The sequence below is a fragment of the Etheostoma spectabile genome, unplaced genomic scaffold (assembly GCF_008692095.1).
Source record: "Etheostoma spectabile isolate EspeVRDwgs_2016 unplaced genomic scaffold, UIUC_Espe_1.0 scaffold00569710, whole genome shotgun sequence".
Taxonomy (NCBI): domain Eukaryota; kingdom Metazoa; phylum Chordata; class Actinopteri; order Perciformes; family Percidae; genus Etheostoma; species Etheostoma spectabile.
Window position 1 is genome coordinate 16,529 of NW_022605272.1, and position 12,194 is coordinate 28,722.

A 12,194-nucleotide genomic window follows, 5' to 3' on the forward strand; every position below is an offset into this window, starting at 1 on the left:
TAAAACATACATAAACATATAGCCTATTTATATTGACAGAGACTGGGACTCCAGGTTAATAAGATTCTGACCGAGTAGCAAGATATGAATTCAAGTGTGATTTTGTGAGAAGTCTGTGTATGTTCCAATTTAATTAGAGTAAATTTTGTAATGGTAACTCCAGGGAAATTATTTGAAATTTAGTGAGGACTAGATTAGAACTGGATTTAAAGCTGATTGTGGTTTCCAACTTCGGCCCAGGTGTGTCTGTTAAAACACAGACGGAGACAACTCTCTGTTACTGCTTTATTACAATCAATCATCAGTATAAACATGGGGGGGGGGCAGCTCTGCTATGAATGTGTGTGTGGTAATAAATGAAATAAACAACATTGTAAAGGCTACCATACACAATGTATAGGAATCATATATGTTTGTAAATAATAACAATAAACCAACTACTAATTACATTATCTTAATGAGCAAGGACGTTCAACAATCGCCATTATATCGAATCAACAGCCAGGTGTAACCTAGCCAACAGTAGAAGAACGTAAACAAGCTAACTTTTAAATGTACCAGAACTACAGACCAATACAACAACAGGCTTACATGAACTGACAACATCAGTTCTATGACTTACAGTTCTCAAAGACGCACACACGATCTCAGCTGGTTATCCTCCAGACAGCTAGTCTCTTTTTCTTTTCTCTCACTTTTGTCTCCGTGTACCGTGCGCGCCTGCTCGTGGTGTGAGGCGTGTGTCCGCGCTATTCTCCAACATGGACTCCAAATCACACCTGATAGACGAACTTTAGCACAAAACTAAAGTAACAAGCCAATTTTGTAAAATGTAGGGAGTAGAAAGTACCAATATTGTGGTAAAATGTAAGGAGTAAAAGTAAAAAGTCGCCAAAATTAAAGAGTAAAGTAAAAATATCCGAAAAATCTACTTAAGTACAGTAATGAAGTGTTTGTACTTCGTTATTTTGTTAACGAAGTATTTGTACTTCGTTACTTCCCATCTCTGATGACTGTAAAGATTAATATGTACATGGTTTCCAGAACTGTATCTTCTGATAGACATAAGGCTTTGGGTTATCTTTGGGCTGCTCTATAGTCTCCTGAAGAAGGATAAATCCCAGAGTTGGCTCACTCCAGGTTATTTAAGCAACAAACGTCCCTGGGTGGACTTGAACCATCATCCTTTCAGTTAACAGCCGACTGCGCTGACCTATTGCGCCACAGAGACTGCATATGTCTGATGTTTTTTTTATTTCTGATTCTGATGTAGAGATGGACAAACGACTCAAAAGCATAATACTTCTTGCCGTGACATAACAAGAAACAGTAAAAAAAAAGAGGTCGGCGAGATAGAGTTCAAGACTCTTTTTTCAGGACACTCAAACTTTGTCTCTCAATATGACAGGAATTCTATGCATCCAGGGCCAAATGTTTTACCATTTCATCCACTACGGGCCCCTAAAGAACTTTACATGTGTTGACAATAAAGATGCTCACAAAACGCTGCACTTGGAATTGCGTTTCTCATGCACATTCATGTCCTCTTAATTACAAAGAACTGCTAAGTTCTTTATTCCCCATATCAACTCTTAGACATTAGTTCCAAATGAAAATACCAATGGAGACTGCTACCTGAACGCAGCGCCTTGGACCGCTCCGCCATCCTGACTGATCCAACAGATCTTCAGTAGGACCTGTCTCAAAAATGATTATATAGTAAATTAAATGACATGTCTGACGGGGCGCTACCTATACCATCCAAAGACTGAGACCAACCATGGCAATGTCTTTTGTTGCCTTGTTGGCGCAGTAGGCAGCGCGTCAGTCTCATAATCTGAAGGTCGTGAGCTCAACCCTCACACGGGGCAGGTGTTTTAAAAAAACTAAAAAACACTACTGCTGCTAAAAATACAGTGACAGGTGGTTGAACACAAGCACATGAATGGAATTTGTCATTCTTTGGTTATTTCTGAGAGGGATACAATGAAAGGAATTATTTAAGAGTGGTAGCAAACCAATGAAAAGGGTTATAGACCATAAATGGTATGTCCTTGGACATACTATCCAAGCAGGGAGATGAGTACAGAGATGTGGGTGCTAGCAAGATGGATGGAGGTTGCCCATTGTTCATTTAGACTTACCAACAACATTGTTATGATACAAACCTGCTTGAAAAACAGTCAAAATTCTTTTTAAAGACTTGCGCATGGAACACCCATGATATGATAGTGTCTGAATTTGTCCATGTCCATACAAGCATGTCAAATGGACAACTCATCTAGCAGAACGTGCAACTCTACGCCTGAACAGTGACTTGAACCCTGGACCCTCAGATTAAAAGTCTGATGCTCTACCGACTGAGCTACCCAGGCTTCAAAAGCAAGTGACTGTGAAATCAAGTGTCGACCTAAATGTAAAACTCGACCTGTTAACACATGAAATTGCTGTTGGTGTTGAGGCCTGAGGTCAGTTAGGAGTCAGTCAGTCGGTCAGTTAGTCAGTAAATCCTGACTGATAATTTAAATTTAGCAGCTGAACCAATCTGGAAAATAACATGAGATCAATATAGTTGCTCTTCCACCGTCTGCTGCGCCTTGTGAGGTGCTGTTCATGTCCAGTAGATATGCTTTTTCCATCGCTTGACAATATTCCCATTTAGGGTCAGGAGTTCTCCTCCCATGCTGAACACAGCCTGAGCCAAGGCCCACTTTCCCCCTCATGATTCACCCCAGTGGAAGCTGTAGATCAATGCCTGATTAAGCCAAATGAACCACATCGTCTGCAAAGAGCATAACCGGAATTCTAAGGTGGCCAGACTTGACACTCTTCAAACTCCTGCTTTGCCTTGTGACGTTTCGTTCATTCCATCGCTTGAAAATATTCCCATTTTGGATCAGGAGTTCTCCTCCCATGCTGAACACAGCTTGAGCCAAGGTCCAGTTTCCCGAGTAGTCCCACGCGTTCGCCGGGACTTCCTCGAGGCCTTGTAGCATTGGTTAGCTGGTAGAAAAATCTCCCCGTCGGGGAATCGAACCCCGATCTTCCGCGTGATAGGCAGAGATACTGTCCAGTATACTAACGAGGAATGCCCAAGCTTAATATTTGGCACATCAAGAAAAGGTGGCGCTATTCCAACATTCAGACCACAGTCAATGCATGTAGAAATATTTAGGTTTACTACATATTTGCTATCATTCAAATCCATGACAAAGCATCTGTGACTGAATCTAGTTTAAAATCTCTATTTTGTAGCTTTTTGAACATTTGCAGTAAAATAAAAATGGTGCATTTTCCCACAAATATGCAAAATAAATGCTTTTCGTCAGTTTCCGTAGTGTAGTGGTTATCACGTTCGCCTAACACGCGAAAGGTTCCCTGTTCGAAACAGGGCGGAAACACATTTCTTTGTTTGTATTGACTTCGCACAATCAAACTCTGCGAAGTTAAACTCTCCATGACCTTCACTGAAAAATCTCCCTGACGTGAAATCGTGGCCAGGCCTACCGAAGTTTCCCCAGTGAAGTAGTCATCACATTCAGAGATTCAGGAATATCCTGTCTAAAAATGATGCAGAAAAACTAGTCCACGCATTTGTTACTTCTAAGCTGGATTACTCCAGTTCTTTATTATCAGGTTGCTTAAAAGAGTCCATAAAGATTCTTCAGCTGATCCAGAATGCTGCAGCACGTGTTCTGATAGGAACCAGAAAAAGAGATCACATCTCTCCTGGTTTGGCTTCTCTGCATTAACTTCCTGTAAAATCCAGAATAGAATTTAAAATCCTTCTTCTCACCTACAAAGCTCTTCATGTTCAAGCACCATCTTATCTTAATGAAAAAGAAAGTTGATGTGTATATGCATTTATCAAAACAAAAGTTGATGTGTATATGCATTTATCAAAACAAAAGTTGATGTGTATGTGCATAAATCTAAAAGAAAGTTGATGTGTATATGCATTAATAAAAAATAAATTGAATGTGTATATGCACTTATTAAAAGAAAGTTGATGTTTTTTAAGCATTAATCAAAAAGAAATTTGATGTTTATATGCGTAAAATAAAAAGAAAGTTGATGTATATGCAGTAATATCAAAGAATGTTGATGGTATATGGATTAATATCAATAAAAGTTGATGTGTTCATGCTTTAATATCAATAAAAGTTGATGTGTTCATTCTTTAATATCAATAAAAGTTGATGTGTATATGCATAAATCAAAAAAAAAAATTGTGTATATGAATTAATCTAAAAGAAAGTTGGTGTGTGTATGCATAAATCAAAAAGAAATTTGATTTGTTAGGCATTCATTAAAAAGAAAGTTGATGTCATAATGAATAGTGATGATGACATAATGAATGGTGATGATATCATAAAAAGAAAGTTGATGTATGTATGCATTCATGTAAAAGAAAGTTGATGTGTATATATATATTTTATTTTGTCCTTGCTGTTTTTCTGCAAATCAAAAGTGCAAATCTTGCTACACTTTTGTATGGCTTATCTTGTCAGTATTATAACAACGTTTTGATACCAGGAACCCAACGAGGTTTCACAGATCATTCAGTTTTTAGGACAATTTCTGGCGGTAAATCTTCAGCCATGGTCTCTTCAGGTCCGTTGACAGTTTGGGCAACGGGCAGCTCCACGTGCATCGTTTAATTGTTTTTTCCAGAAGACAGAAGATGGGTGCACCGTTCCCGGTGACGCTGCAATACCGTGTCATGCGTGGGGTTTATATTTGTGCATATACACATCAACTTTCTTTTACATTACTGCATATACACTCACTTTCTTTTTGATTCATCATCACCATTCATTATGTCATCAATCACCATTCATTATGTCATCATCACTATTCATTATGTCATCATCACAATTGATTATGACATCAACTTCTTTTATTTACTGCATATACACTAGGGTGATCCGAGTACCCGGCTGAAACGAGTATCCGTTACGGATAAAGCACTTTTCCGAGTACAAGTATTATCCGAGTAATATGAGTCAATATCCGTGCTCGGATTGAATAAAACTCCTCAACTGGCCGCGCAGCGTTCTGTGATAATCACAGCGCCCCCCCCCCCCCCCCCCGCCACCAAACCCGCTCGGATCAATCACACACACACAGAACATGGAGAAATGTGCTCCCTCGGCCTCTCTCTCTCTCTATCCCTCTCTCTATCTCTCTCTCTCTCTCTCTCTCCTGCTCCGTCAGTCAATTCGGTCTGCGGATCTGTTCCGTTAACGTTTAGGGTTTCTTCAGCTTCAGGTTTGTTTTTAACTTCGTTTGTAGTCCTTACATAGTAACCAGTAGATTTCTGGTGAACGTGGGGTTTGTAGTCCTTACATAGTAACCAGTAGATTTCTGGTGAACATGGGGTTTGTAGTCCTTACATAGTAACCAGTAGATTTCTGGTGAACGTGGGTTTTGTAGTCCTTACATAGTAACCAGTAGATTTCTGGTGAACGTTGGGTTTTGTAGTCCTTACATAGTAACCAGTAGATTTCTGGTGAACGTGGGGTTTGTAGTCCTTACATATAGCAGTAGATTTCTGGTGAACGTGGGGTTTGTAGTCCTTACATAGTAGCCAGTAGATTTCTGGTGAACGTGGGGTTTGTAGTCCTTACATAGTAACCAGTAGATTTCTGGTGAACGTGGGGTTTGTAGTCCTTACATAGTACCAGTAGATTTCTGTGAACGTGGGGTTTGTAGTCCTTACATAGTAACCAGTAGATTTCTGGTGAACGTGGGTTTGTAGTCCTTACATAGTAACCAGTAGATTTCTGGTGAACGTGAGGTTTGTAGTCCTTACATAGTAACCAGTAGATTTCTGGTGAACGTGAGGTTTGTAGTCCTTACATAGTGACCAATAGATTTCTGTTGAACGTGGGTTTCAGACATGCTGCTTGGTTTAAATGCAACTCCCGTTGTGTCTCTGCCATCGGAGATTTTTTTTTACTGTCAGCTGCCCCCGCGCCTATCTCTCTCTTTCTCTCTCTCTCTCTCCGCTCTCTCTCTCCTCTCTCTCTCTCTCTCTCTCTCTCTCTCTCTCTCTGTGGCTCTCTCTTACTCACACACACACACACACTACCTGGTGTGAAATAAATAATAAAAAGAACCAAAACCAAAAAATCACACTGATCATAAAAAATTTAAAGTTAAAAAAAAAAGTTATATTGAGTATGAAAACTCTTGTTCATTACATTTTACTTCATAATTGCAACTGAATGTGTTGTATTCATTGTTGCAAAACGTTCTGTATATAGTTTGTTTGTTACCATGACAACACCATTGATCTGAAGCTTGATGCTGTCATGTAAATAGTTTTCAAATCAGCAATAAATATAACAATTTCTGATCAACTCATATCAATTGCATGCTTAAAATAACATGCCGGTTAATAAATGCATATAGACATCAACTTTCTTTTTATTATATCATCACAATTCATTATGACATCAACTTTCTTTTATATTAATGCATATACACATCAACTTTCTTTTTGATTTATCATCACCATTCATTATGTCATCATCACGATTCATTATGACATCAACTTTCTTTTTAATAAATACATATACACATCAACTTTCTTTTAGATTTATGCATAAACACATCAACTTTTTTTTAAATAACTGCATATATACATTTTGATTGAAAGACAAGAACTCATCAATAGAATTTGAAATAAGTTCGCAAAATTCTTTGTCTGCCAATAGAAGAGAGTTAAATCTCCAAAGAGGTGGGCTACGTTTATAGGTAGAAAGTTGCATATCTTATAATAAAGGTGAATGGTCAGATATTACAATACCTAAATAGTCAGAGGAAATTACACTTGCATTAAGCGTACTGTCAATAAAAAAGTAATCAATCCTAGAATATGAGTGATGCACCTGGGAAAAGAAAGAGAATTTTTTAATGGTGGGGTTACGAGATCTCCATGGATCAACAAGACCATTCCGTTTCATAAAATCAGAGAATGTTATAGACATAGCAGATTGAGTCAGATTTCGAGGATTAGAACGATCCAAGATTGGGTAAAAAACACAAATTAGATCCCCACCGAAGATCAGCAGGTGTGTATTCAAGAAGGGAATGTTACTCAGCAATCTGTTAGCGAATTCAACATCATCGAAGTTTGGGGCATTTACATTTACAAACAAAACCCTCTTTTGTGAAAAAGTACCAGCAACCATGAGGTATCTGCCATTCCTATCAGCAACAACATCAGTGGATGAGAACTGAACTTTTCTGCTAACTAAAATGGCGACTCCTCTAGCTTTTGAATTAAAATTTGAGTGGAAAACTTGAGCCACCCAAGGGCAATGTAACCTACGGTGATCTTTGAAACATTCTGTAACAATGAAATCTGCACACAATGGCTCGTGGACCATCACCAGGCTTGGGTTTGGGTTGGAGGGTCCGGTGGGACCTGTCCAAAAGAGGCTCTTTTTCCAGACCCAACGCTTCCTTCAGTAAGGCGGCTACACATAACTGCACATATACATAAAATCTATTTTTGATTAATGCATATACACATTCATTATGTCATCATCACTATTCATTATGTCATCATCACTATTCATTATGACATCAACTTTTTTTTATAGATTAATGCATATACACATCAACTTTCGTTTTGATAAATGCATACACACATCAACTTTCTTTTAGATTACTGCAAATACTCATTAACTTAATTTTTTATTAATGCATAAACATATCAACTTTCTTTTAGATTAACACATATACGCATCAACATTCTTTGATATTACTGCATATACACATCAACTTTCTTTTAGATTAATGCATATACACATCAACTTTCTTTTTGAATTATGCATAAATACATCAACTTTTTTTTAGATTTATGCATATACACATCAACTTTCTTTTAGATTTATTCATATACACATCAAATTTCTTTTTAATAAATGCATATACACATTCATTATGTCATCATCACTATTCAATATGACATCAACTTTTTTTTATAGATTAATGCATATACAGATTAACTTTCTTGTTATTATATCATCACTATTCATTATGTCATCATCACTATTCATTATGACATCAACATTCTTTGATATTAATGCATATACACCTCAACATTCTTTGATATTACAGTATTTCTGAGCTGCTAAAACACATTTTTTGAACATTTCTCTCGCTTTCCCAAAACCTTAAACACAAATCACCAAACTTAAGCTACACTGTCAAAACCTTTGACTTGTCTTGCTATATCAAACAATTGCTTCAGAACTATGTTATCTTTACCCAAAACCAAACACTGTTTTCAGATATCACACACATCCAGCTAATGCATAAACACTACACAGCAGTCATTACACACTACAGAGATAAATGCAAAACACTGCACTCAAAGCAGAGCAGGGAAAAATTTGATATATTATGAAGTGCTTGCACAATCCTGCACACAAATAGTCACAAACAAATATGTAGCAGATCGATAGCAATGTCTTGGAATCATTCTGCCTCAGCATCATGCCTCTGGGCATGGTCAGGCCACAGGACCTCATCAACGTCACAGGCAATCCTGTCCCTTGCTAAACAACGGGAAAGAATCCTTTAGCATGACGAATCCAACCTTGAATCGATTCCACTCCAATGTTGTCACATGCTGCATCCATTGACTGAAGGAGATTTTCCTGTGCATAAGGAGTTCTGTCATAGACCTTCCACCTCCATGCAGAAAAAAATTCTTCAATGGGATTAAGGAAGGGCGAGTATGGTGGGAGGCACACATTTATAAAACGTGGGTTATTTTCAAACCACTCACGGATTCTAGGACCACGGTGAAAGTTCACATTGTCCCAGATTACCACGTACATGGGATGCTCTGCCTGCTCATCACCTCTCTCTTCACGTCTCAGTAATGCTTCCTGTAGAGCATACAGAAACGTTATAAGATGGGCAGTGTTGTAAGGTCCTAAAGTCACATGGCGGTGAATAACCCTGTAGCTGCTGATGGCAGCACATATGGTCACGTTGCCACCACGCTGCCCTGGCAACTCTACAATGGCTCGTTGACCAATAATATTGCGGCCTCTCCTTCTCCTCTTGGTGAGATTGAAGCCAGCTTCATCCAAGAAGATGCACTCATGAGGCCTCTCCATGGAATCCAGTTGAAACATTCTCTATAGAAATGAGAAAAAGTTCATTTTTGATATAACGTAAATGACATAGCATTCCAGGCTTCATGACTCTGTATACATGTGCTGCATTACATTCAACACAGTAACTCAATAGTGCTTTATAATCTCTGGACGTTACGTATTACTTACTTGTACATATTGATATCGTAGCTCTTTTACCCTCTCAGAATTTCTCTCAAATGGTACTCTGTAGACTTGTTTGAGACTTATCAGGTTGCGTTTCAGGACACGGTCAATTGTGGAGAGACTCACACTGTTGATTCCTTCAAAGTTCTCGTTGTCTTCCTCAACTCGCTGTTTATTTTCTCGCAGACGAATGAGATTATTTTGAAGGACCATATTGACAAATGGTCTCCTGCTCTTGTGAGAATATACCTCTCCTTCCACCGGCATGTGGCAGTCTTTCAATTCTAGCAAATAAAACATCTTGTTAGAATTGTACAGACAGACCTAATGCAATGTAACCAATATGTAAAATACATAAAATATATATTTTTATATGTAATACTATTATTAGTTTTACTGTAATACTGCAAGAAAAGGGCCAATTTTTAGAGATGTTACAGTAATTTACTGAGACATTCCACAACTGTACATACTGTACTGTAAGTTTGAGGGACCACAAATGATAGTACACTTACCGGTTGTGTTCTCTGAATGTCCTGACAATGGAGGCCACAGAGAACCTGCTTATATTTGGTTGAACACGTAGTCCTGCTTCCCTCATACTCATTCCATGAACCAGAACATGGTGTATGATTGTTGCTCTAATTTCATTGGAAATGATGGCTCTTGTTCTTCCTCCTCCTCCTCCTCTTCCTCCTCCGTCTCTTCTTCCTCCTCCTCTTCCTCCTCCGTCTCTTCTTCCTCCTCCTCCTCCTCCTCCGTCTCTTCTTCCTCCTCCTCCTCTGTCTCTTCCTCCTCTGTCTCTTTCTCCTCCTCCTCCTCCTCCTCTTCCTTCTCTTCCTCTTCCTTCTCGTCCACGTCCACGTCCACGTCCACGTCCACGTCCACGTCTACTTCTACTTCTACTTCTACTTCTACTTCTACTTCTACTTCCACCTTCTCTCCTGCCCTCCATTGTGAAAATCACACATCCCATTTGGATTTGACCTGGCTTTATATCCCCATTACTGATGGGTGCAACACATTACTGATTTGAAACAGGTGTGTTAATTTTGAGTGCTTGTGTGTTACCGATGACAACAGTGTGTTACTTTTGGGTTGTGTTGTGCCATTCTGAGTTGAAGTGCACCAAAATGCTACATGTGCTTTTTGAATGACAATGGTTTACAGTTTTGCACAAAGAGCGATTCCGATTTGCTAGCTGTGTCTAACCACATGAGAAGTGTTTAAAGTTCTACAAACTGTGTGCTTCAATCAATAAAGTGGTTTGTACACTTGCAACTTTGGTTTTGCGATGGATTTTAGTGTTTTAGCAACTCAGAAATACTGTAATGCATGTACAAATCAACTTTCTGTTCATTGTATCATCACCATTAATTATGATATCATCACTATTCATCCCTTCTCTCCAAAGCCAGGAGCATATCTGGCCATGTTCATTGCTCAAGCAAAGCCAGCAACAGATTACATGAGCTCCAAACACAGTAGAACCTCCCCCAGCACACGCTCATAACAGATGAAAAAACAAGGTGGAACAATACTTTCTACATGCTCCAGCGGCTGTTGGAGCAGCGCAGGGCTTGGCATTCTAACATGGGTAAAGATTCTACGATCATCTATCCAAATGAGTGGGGGTTAGCATCAGACATGCTCACTGTTCTTAGTCCTTTTGAGGAGGTCACACGGGGGCCCTCAAAACCCAGCGCCTCCATCTCTGAGGGCATCCCCCTCCTTTTTTTTCATAAACTGTAGATTCTATAAAGCTACTCTGAGATAGTCATTTATTTTTTAAATTTGAATTTTTTCAACAAAAGAAATAAAATGCATGTGCAAAACACAATCTCTGATCAATACAGTATACTGTCTATTGTAAAAGGGCATACCTGACACATCTAAAATATTGCAGTTTCTGTAATTTCAGCTGATGAGAGTGTTTTTTTTTGTCATTGTGTTATGATTGACTAAATGTTCCTGTTGGAAGAGAACGTGTGTTAGTGTTTGGAATAATTATTGTATTTTGAAACATGTCTGCAGTGTTTTGTTAGACATAGTGTGTTGTGTTAGTGTATTATTGTATTTTGAAAATTAGTTTTGGAGTTTAGTTTACAATGTGGGATTTTGAGCACGAAATTAACTGTTTTACCAGTTGTGTGTTTTGGGTGTGTTGGTGTAATCTATAAAAAAAGTTGATGTCATATTGCAGGGGTTCCCAAAACTTTCAGCCCGCGACCCCCAAAGTAACGGTGCAAGTGACTCGCGACCCCCCCCCCCCCCCCCCCACTATAAACATTGCGCGCAACCGCGCACGCACTACAGGCGTATCCAAACATGAGCATATTGACGACACAAAATAACACAACAGCCATGACATTATTCTACAGTAATTTACTCATTACTTTAATTTGAACTTAATCTCACCTAATGAGGTGGATGTGCAGTATGTTTGGAGCACAGCAAGTTAAAAAGCTCTATATTTTAATTTAAAATAGTTTTAATATACATTACACACTAGGCCAAAAAAAAGAAAAATCCCTTTTACCTATTTCGGCCATACAGTATTCGGTATTTCGTGGTGTTGGTTTTAATCGGTCTGGAGTAACAACTGTGGGCATCAGCGATGGGGGGAAGGTAAAGCCCGGGTTGGTAACGCTGCTACCACCATGAGTACGGCGGGGATGGACTCCGCTCTGGACCAGAAGGGAGCGCCGGGCGCTCGCTCTGTGGAAGGAGCGGTACACGGAGCTAGATGGCCGGTGGCTGCCTACGTGTTTATACAACTTTATACATCCTCAAACTGGCTGGAATCACACACATCCTCTCCAAGGAGGGCACCAGCAGGGACATTGTCTGGAGGAAGTTCAGGCAGAGGAGCTGAGACACGAGTTT

The 12,194-nt window shown here is 39.1% G+C and overlaps 1 non-coding gene across 1 annotated transcript; it reads left to right on the forward strand.

Annotated features, from left to right (window-relative positions):
* The first annotated feature begins 3,328 nt into the window (after window positions 1–3,328).
* Window positions 3,329–3,401, forward strand: trnav-aac (transfer RNA valine (anticodon AAC)). The gene has a single exon. It is a non-coding gene; the product is annotated as a tRNA-Val (tRNA).
* The last annotated feature ends 8,793 nt before the right edge of the window (window positions 3,402–12,194 follow it).